The 13898-nt window shown below is 44.6% G+C and overlaps 1 protein-coding gene across 2 annotated transcripts in view; it reads left to right on the plus strand.

Annotated features, from left to right (window-relative positions):
* Positions 1 to 5023: 5023 nt before the first annotated feature.
* Positions 5024 to 13898, plus strand: part of TESPA1 (thymocyte expressed, positive selection associated 1) — a 35910-nt gene continuing 27035 nt past the window's right edge. Inside the window, exons 1-2 of one of the 2 annotated variants that reach the window (XM_072765117.1) lie at positions 5115 to 5274; positions 7789 to 7940. The gene's annotated coding sequence lies outside the window, so the exon portion shown is untranslated. Of the gene's footprint in view, positions 5275 to 7788; positions 7941 to 13898 lie in introns of both variants that reach the window. The other variant, XM_025987761.2, reaches the window with a different exon arrangement.

The following is a 13898-nucleotide window of genomic DNA, read 5'->3' on the forward strand; positions in this document are numbered from 1 at the left end:
TTAGAATCAGGTTCATCTTTTATTGATCATGTTTCCTTAAATTGTCTAATCAGACTGGAAAGTAAGCCCTCTAGGAGGTTTTTAATACAAGACTAAAGCATCTTTTTTTTTTTTAAATTTTTTTTTTTATTTATTTATGATAGTCACAGAGAGAGAGAGAGAGGCAGAGACACAGGCAGAGGGAGAAGCAGGCTCCATGCACCGGGAGCCCGATGCGGGACCCGATCCCGGGTCTCCAGGATCGCGCCCTGGGCCAAAGGCAGGCGCCAAACCGCTGCGCCACCCAGGGATCCCTAAAGCATCTTTTTATATTATCTTTCTTCACATCCCCTTGGGTCTGGCTTCTTTCTAGCACTACCCAATAAAATACAGTTTGAATAGAATTCTAACTCCAGATCTCTGAAGGAATACCCTCTGCGGAGGCCTGTGACGGATTTCTCCCCCAGACGGCAGGACTTGCAAACAGAGAAGCCAGATCAAGACGGATAAAAAGGACTTTCCCATGATTGAGTTGAGCGACTCAGTGGTTGTCTTAGAAAAGTGAGCAAATCCGATCATGTCCTGAGATTCCAGAACATAGAAGCAAAGAGGAGGAAAAGATGACCTTGGTGGACTCTTTTCTGTCTGGAAAAAGTCTAGAAAATCCTCCATTGGTTGAACCACAGCCTTGTCCCCAAGACTCTACCTGTGCTCCCTACTCTTGAGCCTTTGGTATGGGCAGGAGACACGCTCGCCCGAGCTCCCAGCAAGGTGAAGGAGCTGGACACGGGGAAGAGCGGGTGTTTGCAAAGCCTCGCCTCTGAAAAAGGAGAAAAGCTGAGAACTGACATGAGAGCACATCACTTGCATCCGGGCCTGGGCGGAGGGGCGCTGAGCAGGGCTGGGAGCCGCAGCGTCTCTGCCACAGGACGGCCTCTCGGAGCAGCTGTTCTGGCTTCGGCCCCCATCTGTCTGGGCAGGCTGCCAGCCGAGCGCCCCGTCCTGCGGCTCCAGAGCCCACGCCCAACTCCAGCTCAGCTCTTGGAGGGATGCATGGGCGCTCTGACCTACCAGCCATCAGGCTACCTGTCTGGAGGATTCTCGAGTAGTTTTCACTTGGCTTTGCCATGGACAAGAGGTGTTTTCTAGTGCATTCTCTATTACCTGTATGATGGTTTCTCACCAAAGGTCTGCCGCTTAACAGTTCCATTTTCCACATGCACTCACATGAGAGAAACGCACAACAGTACATGTAGAGATCGTAAATTCCTAGAGGCGAGACAATCTTAGAAAATGTTTCTATGTTTCAGAAGAGGAAACCGGTGTCCTTGAAATTAAGTAATGGCCATACAGTTAGCGTTAAGGTGGAGGGTCCCTTCTACCCCCAGTTCAGCATTTGCGCTGAGATTCCTTAATGCCCAAGGGAGGATGCCCAGAGGGACAACCTGGCCATGACACGAGGCACCACACTGCTGAGCCACAGAGGCAGTGGGCACCTAACTCGTTGCCTCATTTAGTATAAGGGTCTTTGTTTTTAACCCATGGGGGTGGGGGGAAAGGAGCAAAATTTCATTAAAAAAATCTGAAATCCTGGGATCCCTGGGTGGCGCAGCGGTTTAGCGCCTGCCTTTGGCCCAGGGCGCGATCCTGGAGACCCGGGATCGAATCCCACGTCGGGCTCTCGGTGCATGGAGCCTGCTTCTCCCTCTGCCTGTGTCTCTGCCTCTCTCTCTTTCTCTCTGTGTGACTATCATAAATAAATAAAATTAAAAAAAAAAATCTGAAATCCTGGACTACATCTAGCACCAAAAGGGCAACTGGTTTTCAGGATGCATGTGTGACATATGATCAGAGCACTTTACAGTGTCAGGGATATAGAGGCACTTAGTGGTTTCAAACATTAGGAAGAGTAGATGAGAGAGATTGCAAGAGAGAGAGAGAGAGAGAGAGAGAGAGAGGTAAAGAGACAGAGAAAGAGACAGATTGTGGGGCAGGGAAATAACTCAACAACGGAGAAAGACGACCAATCCAGAATATGCACATTTCCTTCTCCTCCTAGGAAGCTTGTAGGGCTTCATTCATGTCTTCCTGCCACTGCTGGTAAAGAAGAAAACATTTTTAAAAATCTCACCCAAAGGTCAGCCCGGGTGGCTCAGTGGTTCAGCGCCACCTTCAGCCCAGAGTGTGACCCTGGGGTCCCGGGATTGAGTCCCACATCGGGCTCCCTGCATGGAGCCTGCTTCTCCCTCTGCCTGTGTCTCTGCCTCTCTCTCTTTCTGTCTATCATGAATAAATACATAAAATCTTTAAAAAAAAAATCTCACCCAAAGAGCAATTTTCTTTTTTTAATTAGCAACAAAAAAAAAAATCTCCAGAAATTTGCTTGAGAAAGGACTAACTTAAAGACCGAAGTGACTCTGGTGTATACAGATACGTAGCATGCTGGATAAGTTGAGAACAGTATGAAGGAGCCATAAAAAGTAGCTGCAATTTGTTGAGCATTTGTGGCGAGTAAATACTTTACATCCCTTTATTCCTATAGCTTTGCAGCCTCTCCTTTAGGGACATTGTCCCCATTGTGCAGACAAGGAAGTTGAGGCGCGGAGATCTTACGTCCTGTGCACAGGACTACACAGCCACCTAGGGTAGAGTCTGATGTCAAGGCCTACTCTTTATCAACATGGTGGCTGGCACTTTGTCCAAGACAATCAATCATTCCTATGAAAAGTCCTGTACCCTTCAAAGACATGTAGCGTCTTTGACCCTCAGGCACTAAATACCAGGAGCAGCCTGACTGTCACTCTGAAAATTAAGATGTCCTTCCGCATTTACAAACTGCCTGTAGAGGTCGTACTCTCCATACCTCAACTGTTAAGGAAAATACTGCATTTCAGAAGCTTGGGGCTAAGAAGAATTTTTAGAGCTCCATTGGGTTTGTTGTTTTGTTGTTGTTTTGTGTTGTTTGTTTTGAGAGAGAAAGAGAGAGAGAAAGAGGGCGTCAGGGAGTAGGAGGGGACAGAAGGAGAGAAAGGATCTTAAGCAGGCTCTATGCTCAGTGGGGGGCCCAACACGGGATCCAGAGATCATGACCTGAGCCTGAATCAAGAGTCAGAAGCTTAACCAACGGAGCCACTAGGTGCCCCTACTAGTTTAGTTTTTATAGTGAATTTGTACAGAAAAAGAATACTGATCAAGAGATCAAGAGAATGCTGAGTTTTGGTTTGTTTTTTTTTTTACTTGTTGACATTGAAGGAATTCTCAAAAAAAGCACCTATTATGTCCTGGGAAACATGCTAGACATGATCATCCCTACGTGTAAATAAACGGTGTGTGCGAGTCCATATTTGAAAGAGAAACAAAGGGAATTATTACTCTCATTGTCCTTGAAGAAAACAATGGTGAGAGCACTTGTTTTGCGAAGCAGGAATTTCACTTGGGCAGCTTTCCCGCAAACCATAGCCATGCCGTGGGTCGCCAACGAAGTCGTCCCATTGTCAACCGGAGACGGAATTTGGGAACATGATAAAAAAGGGGCCCAACTGTAGTTACAGCCATAAAATTAGAAAGAAAAGAACGGGTGTGCGGGAATCAGTCTCGGTCAGCACATTAGAGGTGTGCCCTGTACGCAAATATTGTGATAAATATTTGCAAATACAAATATTCCTACAAGGAAGGAAACAGAGTAGGACTGACAGAGAGGTCCGGGAGACAGCTGCAGTGGCAGACCTCAGACGGAAAGAGAGGAAGCCGTCCTGGCGGATGCGGGAGGAATGGGAAACAGCTGGCCATGGATGCTGAACGCTGGCCGGGGGACAGGGGAGGACTGGGCCGGGGGGAGGGGGACAAGCTTTCAGAGTTTAAGAAAGCGTCTTGGAACTGAAAGTCAATAAATGGGAGACATCTCCAGGCTGTGACAGTCTTAAAAATTCAGCTTTAAGTTAAAAATAGACCTGCCCTAAGACCCAGCAATTGCACTGCTGGGGATTTACCCCAAAGATGCAGATGCAGGGAAACGCTGGGACACCTGCACCCCGAGGTTTTTAGCAGCAATGTCCACAGTAGCCAAACTGTGGAAGGAGCCTCGGTGTCCATTGATAGATGATGGATAAAAAAGATGCAGCCTATGTGTACAATGGAATATTAGAAACGACAAATACCCACCATTTGCTTTGACGTGGATGGAACTGGAGGGTATTATGCTGAGTGAAATAAGTCAATGGGAGAAGGACAGACATTATACGGTCTCATTCATTTGGGGAATATAAATAATAGTGAAAGGGAATAGAAGGGAAGGGAGAAAAAATGAGTGGGAAATATCAGAAAGGGAGACAGGACATGAAGACTCCTAACTCTGGGAAACGAACTAGGGGTGGTGGAAGGGGAGGAGGGCAGGGGGTGGGGATGACTGGGTGACGGGCACTGAGGGGGGCACTTGGCGGGATGAGCACTGGGTGTGATTCTGTGTGTTGGCAAATTGAACACCAATAAAAAATAAATTTATAAAAATAAAAAAAGTAAAATAAATTCAGCTTTAAAAATTCCTCGGGAAAGCAATGATCTATCCATCTATTTATTTATTTAGAAAAACTCCAAAGTGGTTTGAACATTAAAACAAGGGCTGATAAGCCAACCCCGAAAGAGGTCGCCCACAGTGGCACAGCAGGATTTGAGAACAGGCTTGTAGAGAATTTACCAGAGTGTGAAAGAGTTATGCAAACTGGTCCATTTTGGCTTAGAGCTGCCTCAAGTGTGTGCTAGAGCCACAAGCACTTTCTCTGAGATAAATGTGAGATGACTTGTCGACACCCCTCCTCCTCCTGGGGACAGAAAGCTTTCTCAGAGCGGCGAGATTCCAGTAACAGGGTAGGAAGACTCCTACACACGCATCACGCATCGTCAGACGGGCTGTGCCCTTCCCTTAATAGGAAACGATCTCTTGTTTGATAAAGACCCAGGCAGGCCTCTGGCAGGAAGGGCTCCTTGGTGGTGAGCTCAGTGACTTCAGATCTTTTGTTCTTCTGTCTCCGGAGCTAGAGCAGAGGATGTGGCTGGGGTGGGAGGCGGGACTACGACTGTGTGTGTGTGTGTGTGTGTGTGTGTGTGTGTGTGTTTTCTCATTTCCGCTTCCCCTTTCTGAGCAGGCAACAGCAGTTGAATGAGGACAGAGAGAAAGGTACAACATGCAATATGATACTTTGTCACTGTCCTCACTCAGATCCCGATACCTGGGAAGGGCTTGGCCCGGCTTTGCTGACCTCAGCTTACCCTCAAACTCTGCTCTCTACCTGCGGGCAGGTAAGTATACGATTTCCACCTCCATTTTAAGACTATACCGATTTGGGTGGAGCTGGGAGCAAAAGGGAAAAATCAGGAGAAAATCTCCCACATCCCTGACTCCGATCTTAAAAAATTCATCACCGTGCTTCTCAGAACAAAAAGGTGCCTTTATCTTTTTAAATTTTTATTATTATTATTATTATTATTTTATTTCTTCCCATTTACTGGACAGATATTTTATATAGGGCCACAAAACATGGGTTCTTTTCATGGCCTGAATTAATATCTAGGAACTTTTCACCTTTCTCACGTGGGAAGCTCCTCTCCGCATCTTGTTGTACTCCCTTGTGTTGGAATCTCAATCTGATTCCAACTTCGAAAGGTCCTCAAGGAGATACATTTCTCACGTCACTGCGGGTCCCATTCTAGTGCTCCTAACTGTGAACTAGTGGAAATTACCTCGCCTAAATCAATGCTGCTTTGTGTGAGTGTGACTACTTTTCTCCAAAGCTGCAGAAGAAGGCTGGGGAGGAGATGAGCTACAGCCAGATATATTGGGAGTAGATGTGAGGGGGAGGTCACACGTTGGACAATGCCAGGCCTGCTTAACTGCACAGCTCAAGAGAGGTAACCAGCTGTCGGGGTTGTTTTTCAGGCTGGGCATCTCAGAGGTGGATACACGGATATGTCGACCACTTAATGACTTGTATCGACTCACGTGGGGTGGGTCTGTGCTCCTCCAACATCCCTTGACTTAGCGGTAGCCAGGCTGAGCTTGTTACCACCTACATGACTTTTGGAGAAGGTGGAGGAGTGGAAAGATCCTCTACACTGGGGTTTTCCCAGGCCCCTGCTGTGCTACAGAGCTTTCCAGTGGGTGGAGAGGAGGCAGGTGCCTACGCAGAACAATGACAAGATAAAAGAGCCCCACAGAAATGGTTTGATAAGATCATGAGGACTTATAGGTACTAGTGACTCGGTCACAAATGGCTGCCCAGACAGGCAGTATGTAGCAGTGCTGAGGATGGGAGGTTGGAAGTTGGAGGCTGGAGGCCTTCAGCCTGTGTGTCTAAGCTGCAGACTTAACAGTTGTTGGGCTTGAGTGATTGGAGCTGAAGATCTGGTGTGATTCTCCCAGAACAGGAAGCATTACTAGGAGGAGGGGAAGCCAGGTTTATTATCTCTCGCTACTAGAATATTATCAGAGAGAACAGGCGGAAGATATAACAAGAGGGACAGAAACAGATCTAACAAAGTATTTCTTATTCACAGGCATCCCAGGGAGTTTAGAAACTCTTGACAGCCCTACTAGTAGCCCCTTCTCATAAGTCTCCCAGTCCCCTGAAACGAGGACGGAGCCCTGGGGTTAAGCATTACGTAGTGGCTGTGGGAATCAACACAGTCCTTTTTAGTCCTTCTTTTTAGTTAGGGTTTATGACTTGTATTCTAATAGAGAATGGAGAGGAAGTTTGGTCCCAGCTTAGATCATGAATCATGGGTCCACTATGGGCTACAGCAATGGAAAAAGATCAGACACTTAATGCTACTTGATCATTGACAAGTGTTCTGTACGCTTTGAGCCCTGCCCATACCCAAGCTCAATGCGGAAAGGACTTAAACACAGATTCTGAAAAAAGAGAGTGTAGATAACTGGGGGGTGGGGGGGAGAAAAATTAAAATGAGCACATAAGGGAAAGTGCCATATTACCATGGAAAAAGGACTGAAAAATGGAAGACATGGATTCACAGAACTGAGAACTCCCTCACCCTCACTCGTATCTCCAGCCCAAGCCATCTGCAAACCAGGACACAGATGGATGGATGTTTCTTAGTCCAGCAGCTGCCTTTATAGCTCATCCAGGTGAAAAATTTAGTTTCTTTCAGCACTGAGAGCACAGGATTACCCTTTTCCAAATATATAACTTGAAAGTCTCCCATGGCACTTTATGAGCCTTCCATAAAACTCATTCACACCATGGAGATGGGCATAAGGAAGAAAGGGAAAGAGAGAGGAAGAGGTTTTAGACTGTCTTCTTCCAGTATTTGTTCAGCTGAAATTATCTGGGGGAGAAAGAGGGTAAAAATAGTTCTATTCATTCCTTGGAATTTTTTTCGTATTATTTACCAAAAAATATTATATTTCCCTGAAATAGATTGAGCTGCTGGTTTAGACCATAGACGTCTCAGAATATTCAAATGCTACAGTGGGGGGAATTTTTGCTCTGAAGGTCTTCCCAACTGCAGAGACATGGAAGAGAACTAGAAATTAGGAATGTATTTCCTATCTATGGAGGAACGTGAGAGCATATTACAGGTCGGGGGCATGCGGAAGGGGGTGCAGCCAACCTGGGTTGAGGTGATTTGTCCTATTTAGAGCAGAATGGCTGTCCTGGGATTTCCCACAGCCCTTTGCAATAGTGGTGCTGTGTGTCTATCTTGGCTGTAAATGAGGATAAGATGCACGTCTCGTGGGCCCCATCATGGAAACTCTGTGCCCTTCTTCTCTCCTCCCACGCTTGTTTTCACTCTTAGTCCCAGTTTATAGGCTCTGCTTGGGTGTAGGCACAATAAGGACAGAAAAGAAGAGAGGCCTGTCTGATACCTGTTCCCGAGTGGAAACCAGGGCGCCATGAGGAAGGTCGTGTGATGTAAAGGAAGAAGCACGGACCTGGGGCTTAGAACTTGTGAGTTTCAGTCCCACTTATAACCTTAATGTTCCATGTGATTTCAGATAAGCCTCCTTCTTACCTCCCCTCTCCCTCTCCCTCTCCCTCCCAACCTCTCTCTCTGTCTCTCTATCTCTCTCTCCCATCCCCACCCCTTCTCTTTTTTGAAATGAATGACTGGGATTAGATGCTCTCTCGGGTCCCTTTAGACATGAAGTACGAAGGAAGGAGCAACTTAACTGTGTTTCATCTCTGCTCAACACCATCTCTCTTTCCCATCTGGATTTTACACCAGCTGCCACATCCTGCATCTCACTCCTTCTTCCCTCTTATTCCTAAAAATTTTCTGATTTTAGTGAATGGTTTAGACTGAGGGAGGATTAATAATAATAATTGCTATCATTTATCAAGCACTTCCTTTATATATCAGGGACTTAACACACATCACCTGATATTAGCCCTAATAGCCCAACAAATTGCATGTTACGTGTTTTAGATATGGAGAAACTTAGGTTTAGAAGGGACAGGTGATTTTACCAAGGACACATAAGCAGAAAGTATATAGAACTGTGATTCCAAACAAGGCTAACTCTGATTCCAGGCCCTTGTTCTTTTTATAGTTTTCCTTTTCAAGAGTTGGCCATCCTTTCTGGGCCTCTTGAAAAGATCCCCATGAGATACCTATAAGCAGAGCTGATATTTGGCAGGTACAAATTGGTAGACCCATAATGATTTATTAAAATATTTCCATACCAAATTATGGTAAATATCAATTGCCCCAAGCCCACTGAGTGCCCATGACCAACCCAACTACCCAATGCCATATACTTGTAGAACCTGGCTACAGGGCTATCACTGGCGTCAACTCTGATTTGTCTGTGCTGCCCTAGAACCATCATTCTGAATGGCACAATGGCATAGAACACAACCAAATGTTCTGTGATCTGAATCACAACAATCTATGCGATTCTAGGCAGACTGACTTTTTCCTCTTGACCAGAACCTAATTGGACCCTTGCTGCTAAGCCATTCTGTAAGCCTGACAAAGGCAAAACTGCTTCATAACCTAGTTGGAGTTAGGAAGGAAAACTATGCTAATAACCAAAGAAAGCAACACTTCCTTCACAGATTGTCACAAAGCCAAGGATAAATTACTTTTGGTTTATGCTGCCTCTTTGATAGAAGACTATAAGGTGGAGAGTTTGCATAGCATGTGAAATGGAGAATTTACTGAAATAGTTTCTTCTTTCTTTCATCCTAGATTACATGTACCACTGATCCTTGGGTGGAGATATTAGGTCATTTTCTTGTTCCATAATTAATGGAAAAATCATACAACTTGAGTCAGATCAACCTGAGTTTAATTCTCAACATTACAATATCCTAAATATATGACCCCGGATGGGTCGCATATGTCCCTGAGCTTCACATAACAATAGTTAGCTCAAAGGTGATTGACAGGATTAAGTGAGATGGTTTATAGGAAGGTTTTATGGATAAATAGAAGGTGCTGTGTATATCCCAGTTATTAGCACCTATTACTTTGGCCCATATTAATATATGGGGAATCCCTAACTCCATCTCTTAGAAAACACCCTGGAGGTACATGGGGTACTCAATGCAGTAATAATGACAGGCCCATAAAGGTTTTTCTCTTGCTACTACACTTGCTGCTTGTGCTGATGGTTTTTGTTAGAAGATACTCCTTTCAAATCTCTTGATTCCTGAAACTTCTTTTGTCTACTTTGATCCTGTAAGCTGAAATTTCTGCTTTTAACTATAATATCCTCAAAACAAAGAGAATTCCCTCCTGCTCTATTTGTTGTAGTCAGATTCCAAAACATTGAACAGATTGTAGAGAAATATTTGGGGAGTGAACCTCTAGAGAAATGTAGGGAAGAGGAAAGGACAAAGGGCTGGAAATGAGAGCAGAAGGGGGGAAAATAAGGCTTTTAAAGAGTGATTCAGGCAAATAGCAATAGAATAAATGTGGAGTTTTTTTTGGGCTGTGGGGGTGTGCAGTTAGAAGGAACATCAGAAAAAAAAATACCGGCAGACTAGGACTTCCTTCTTCACAGGAGGTAGATTAAATACAATATTAAATACAATAGATCAAATACAATAAGCCAGCATCACAAAAGAGGGTAATCAGATTCTAGAAGGAACTTCTGACCAAGGAATGGAAACTCAGAATGGAAGAATATTCTTTAAATATAGAAAAATGGAAATTCTGGAAAAATATTTTTTAAATATAGAAGAATTTGATAGTTTGAGTTTTATAAGATTTGGTCAGACTTGTTGGACCCCTGTGTTCTGTCAATAAGAGACAGTGTGACTATGCCCCAAGCCTCTTTCCTCTTTACTACAAGGTGTAAACAAATATATATCAGAAAGGGAGACAAACATGAGAGACCCCTAACTCTGGGAAACAAACAGGGGGTGGTGGAAGGGGAGGTGGGCGGGGGGTTGGGGTGACTGGGTGACGGGCACTGAAGGGGGGCACTTGATGGGATGAGCACTGGGTGTTATGCTATATGTTGGCAAATCGAACTCCAATAAAAATATATAAAAAACAAATATATACATTAAAATTTGAGACTTTATTGAAAGTCGGGAGCCCCTGTCCCATGGCACGTACTGAATGAAGATAGTTTTTCTTGCTCCTGTGCAGGCACAGAATTTGCTGGGCCCCTTCTCCTGCAGGTACCCTTCTGGGTCCTGAGACGGGGCCTGGGGGAGGGGGTCACAAGAAGTGGGGTATGATGCAGCAGGAACAATATGGGGTATGATGCTGAGCGACTACTTCCCCCTTGCTGCATGTGGTATGGGCACATGTACTTGTCGCTAGAGGTGGGGGTGAGAAGAGATGACTTGAATAGGCCTTCAAAGTGTAGATAGCATGTGTCTGGATAGAAAGGGAGGTGGATAAAACTGCATAAGCTAAAGAACAAGTAGAGGAAAAGTTCAAAAAGTGCTGGAGGCCAGTGAGCAATGCTTACCAGAATCACACTCATTTGGGCTCCTTCTCACCGCCCCCTTCAAGACTCACCGCTTTCCTGAGTCTGTGGAATTTAGAAGTACAGGCACCTCATAAATCAGTGTCGCTGTGAAAGGGAAGCTGCCAAATGGGAACTAACACAAGAGGCCATAGCACCATCTCCTAATGCTTATGGGAAAAACCATACAAATGCATTTCCTTTTAAGGGTATCATCCATACAGCTATTTCAAACTCAACTAGAATACCTTCAGGTACGTTGGTATTAGAGGCAAATGTGTACCACACTGACTCCCACCAATTCACTATCAAGAGGATGAAACTGCTACCCAAGGAGAAAACCTAACTGACTCGCCAGAAGTCAATGAGTTGGACCAAAAGGTTGAAAGAATGCCCACATCTACTCTGATTCCTCCTCTTTTCACTGCTCCCAACTTCATTGTACATATTAAGTGTATGTCTGCGTATGACAGGCCCTTTCCTCTATTACAAGGAGCCCCAAGACCTTCAAAGTTGCCGCCTGGACAGCTGCCTGCACCCATCCTTCAATTCTTCCTAATGCTGTCATCATTGATGTGCTTGTCTGATATCATTTGCCGCTTCCTCCAGATTCCTACAAAGAATACCTACTTTCTTATCTCTCAGCAGCACAGCTTCCTCTTGCGACCTCTAACCAGACAGTTCTATTCTTCCCACCCTCCTAATATCACTGCGCTTATTTTATTCCCGTAGAACACCCATGAAAGGTCCCTGTGGCAGAGATTGGGGGGAAATGACCTTGTTCAATTCCCTGGGCCCATGTCCAGTCTGCTGCAGTTGAGATTAGCTTAGATGTGCCCTGCATATTTTCTTTCAGACTTGAAACCATGTTGCGTTCCCAAAGGAAGAAATTATTCCATTCTCACCCCAATGGCTGCCATTCTCAGCGAGCAATAGAGACCTTAACTTGGCCAACCTTTGTGTCGCCAGAACCATCACAGCCATTTATTTATAAGCCCTTCTTTGGAACTCTTTAAGCACTGAGGCCTCTTTTTCCATAGCCTTTTTCCTTTAGGTATTTACATTGAGTAAAACCTTTGTGCCTAGGACAGAACAGCAAATGGGAATAATTAAGAAAATACAACATCTGGTCATCAATATAGGAACACCTAGATCAGAAATAAATCTTAGAATAACCATCAGATTCATCTCTTCTCACTAACTCACGGCCCAAAACACTGTTACATGCTTAGTAACACACACAGATTGTTAACAGTCTTGACAGTTGATCTCCCTACATGTGTCTATGACGCATCTGAGCTCCTACAAGGCAATGGGCTCCTTTGTGGAGTAGTCATCTCCTGAATATTCATTTGTTTGGAGAATCTGTATTTACTAAGCAACCACAATGAGTTTGTTTCCGTTTTAGGCATTAGGGATACCTCAGCAAACAATGCAGATAAAACTTCTGTCCTGGTGGAGCTGTTATTCCAATTAGAAGAGCGAACAATAAATTAGATTAATCATTAAAATACAAAGTATATCAGTGATAAGGACTAAGAAGAAAAAAAAATCAGGCAGAGAAGGCGGTTGGTGAAAGTGGCCACGTCAGCTGTAGAAGCCAGGCCCGACTTCATGAAGAAGTTTGGAAAAAAAAACTTGGCTTTGGAAAAAAAAAAAAAAAAGCTGAGTTTTGCAAGTAAAGTGTGTCAAAGGCAGAGAGACAAGAAGATTGAGAGGAAAAAGAACATGAGAAAAGCTTAGGGTTTAAAAAGAGATAAGCATTTTCAAGGGGCAAAGGGGAAATTAGCCTACAAGCACTTACTATATTTTCAAAGATGTGGGAGGAATGTAGAATAGATTTGTATCACAGAGGATGTTGAGACTCTATCTACAATCTCAACAAGCGAGATTCCGGCACCTGCGCTGGGCACTGTGGGCGTTCAGCTATGAAATGGCACACCCAGGAGCTTATAGTACCAGAAGCATCCAATTTTAGGGCATAATGTCCCAGTTGAGGAACTGAAACCAGAGAAAGGGATTGACTGCCTTTTAAATTCCCCTCATTTGCCAAAAAATAGTTATTTGTAAGCTCAAGAGTTCTTGTGATTTAGGTGAGGGCCACTTACTCTGGGAACGAAACACAAGGCGACTCAGCTTTTGACGTTTTCTTCTCTGGGCCAACTGACGCCAACCTACTCCATATCTGGAAGGTGCAGAACAGGGAAATAAACCCTGATCAAGGCTTTTTAGACTCTTTTCTTAAGTTCGTTCTAGTGGCAGTTCCATCCTGTCTTTATCACCTCACAAGACCTCTGACTAAAGGATGAGTTTTCTCTGCGCCCCCTCTTTGTGGTTTCCTTGTGTCACAAGCTTAATTTATTCATTTAATTTCCCCCCAAAGACCCAGGCAGTGGACAGAGAGCCAAGTGCTCAGGGTTAACAACGTCTCCTCCAAGTACCAACTGCGGTCTCTCCTTGGAGAAGAATAGAGGTGGGCTGGACCTAAAGCGAAAGACTAGATCTGACAACAGTTACCATGTAATACTGTTCTCTGGATATGTTTTGTCTATATATAGCAAGCAGAGGCATCCAAAACAATGCGATTTCCCTAGGAATGCACTTTATGTTCAGGATGCTCTTTTCAAAAATAGCTCTTTTAAGGGCCTATAATGTTGAACGCCTCTCTAATGGTTTTGTGTTTAAGTCTTTGGAGAATGGAAGTCTCCAGAAACTGCAGTTCTTGTTTTTTTTTTTTTTTCCTCTTTTTTTCCCCATACTCCAACAATTAGAAGCACAGCTATAAAGATGGAGCTGTTTCTGGGAGCTCCAGGGAGTCGAGGGATAAGATCGTGAGGAGTTACTCATCCAGCATCTACTTGTTCACTGTAGTGGGTTGAGGGGGGCAAGCAGGGAAGAGGCCGGAGGACAGAGCATAAGTCAACGAATGTACATTAGCCTCAAGGGTTTTCAAGCTCTATTCAGACACCTGAGTGATTCC

The sequence above is a fragment of the Vulpes vulpes genome, chromosome 8 (genome assembly GCF_048418805.1).
Source record: "Vulpes vulpes isolate BD-2025 chromosome 8, VulVul3, whole genome shotgun sequence".
Lineage (NCBI taxonomy): Eukaryota > Metazoa > Chordata > Mammalia > Carnivora > Canidae > Vulpes > Vulpes vulpes.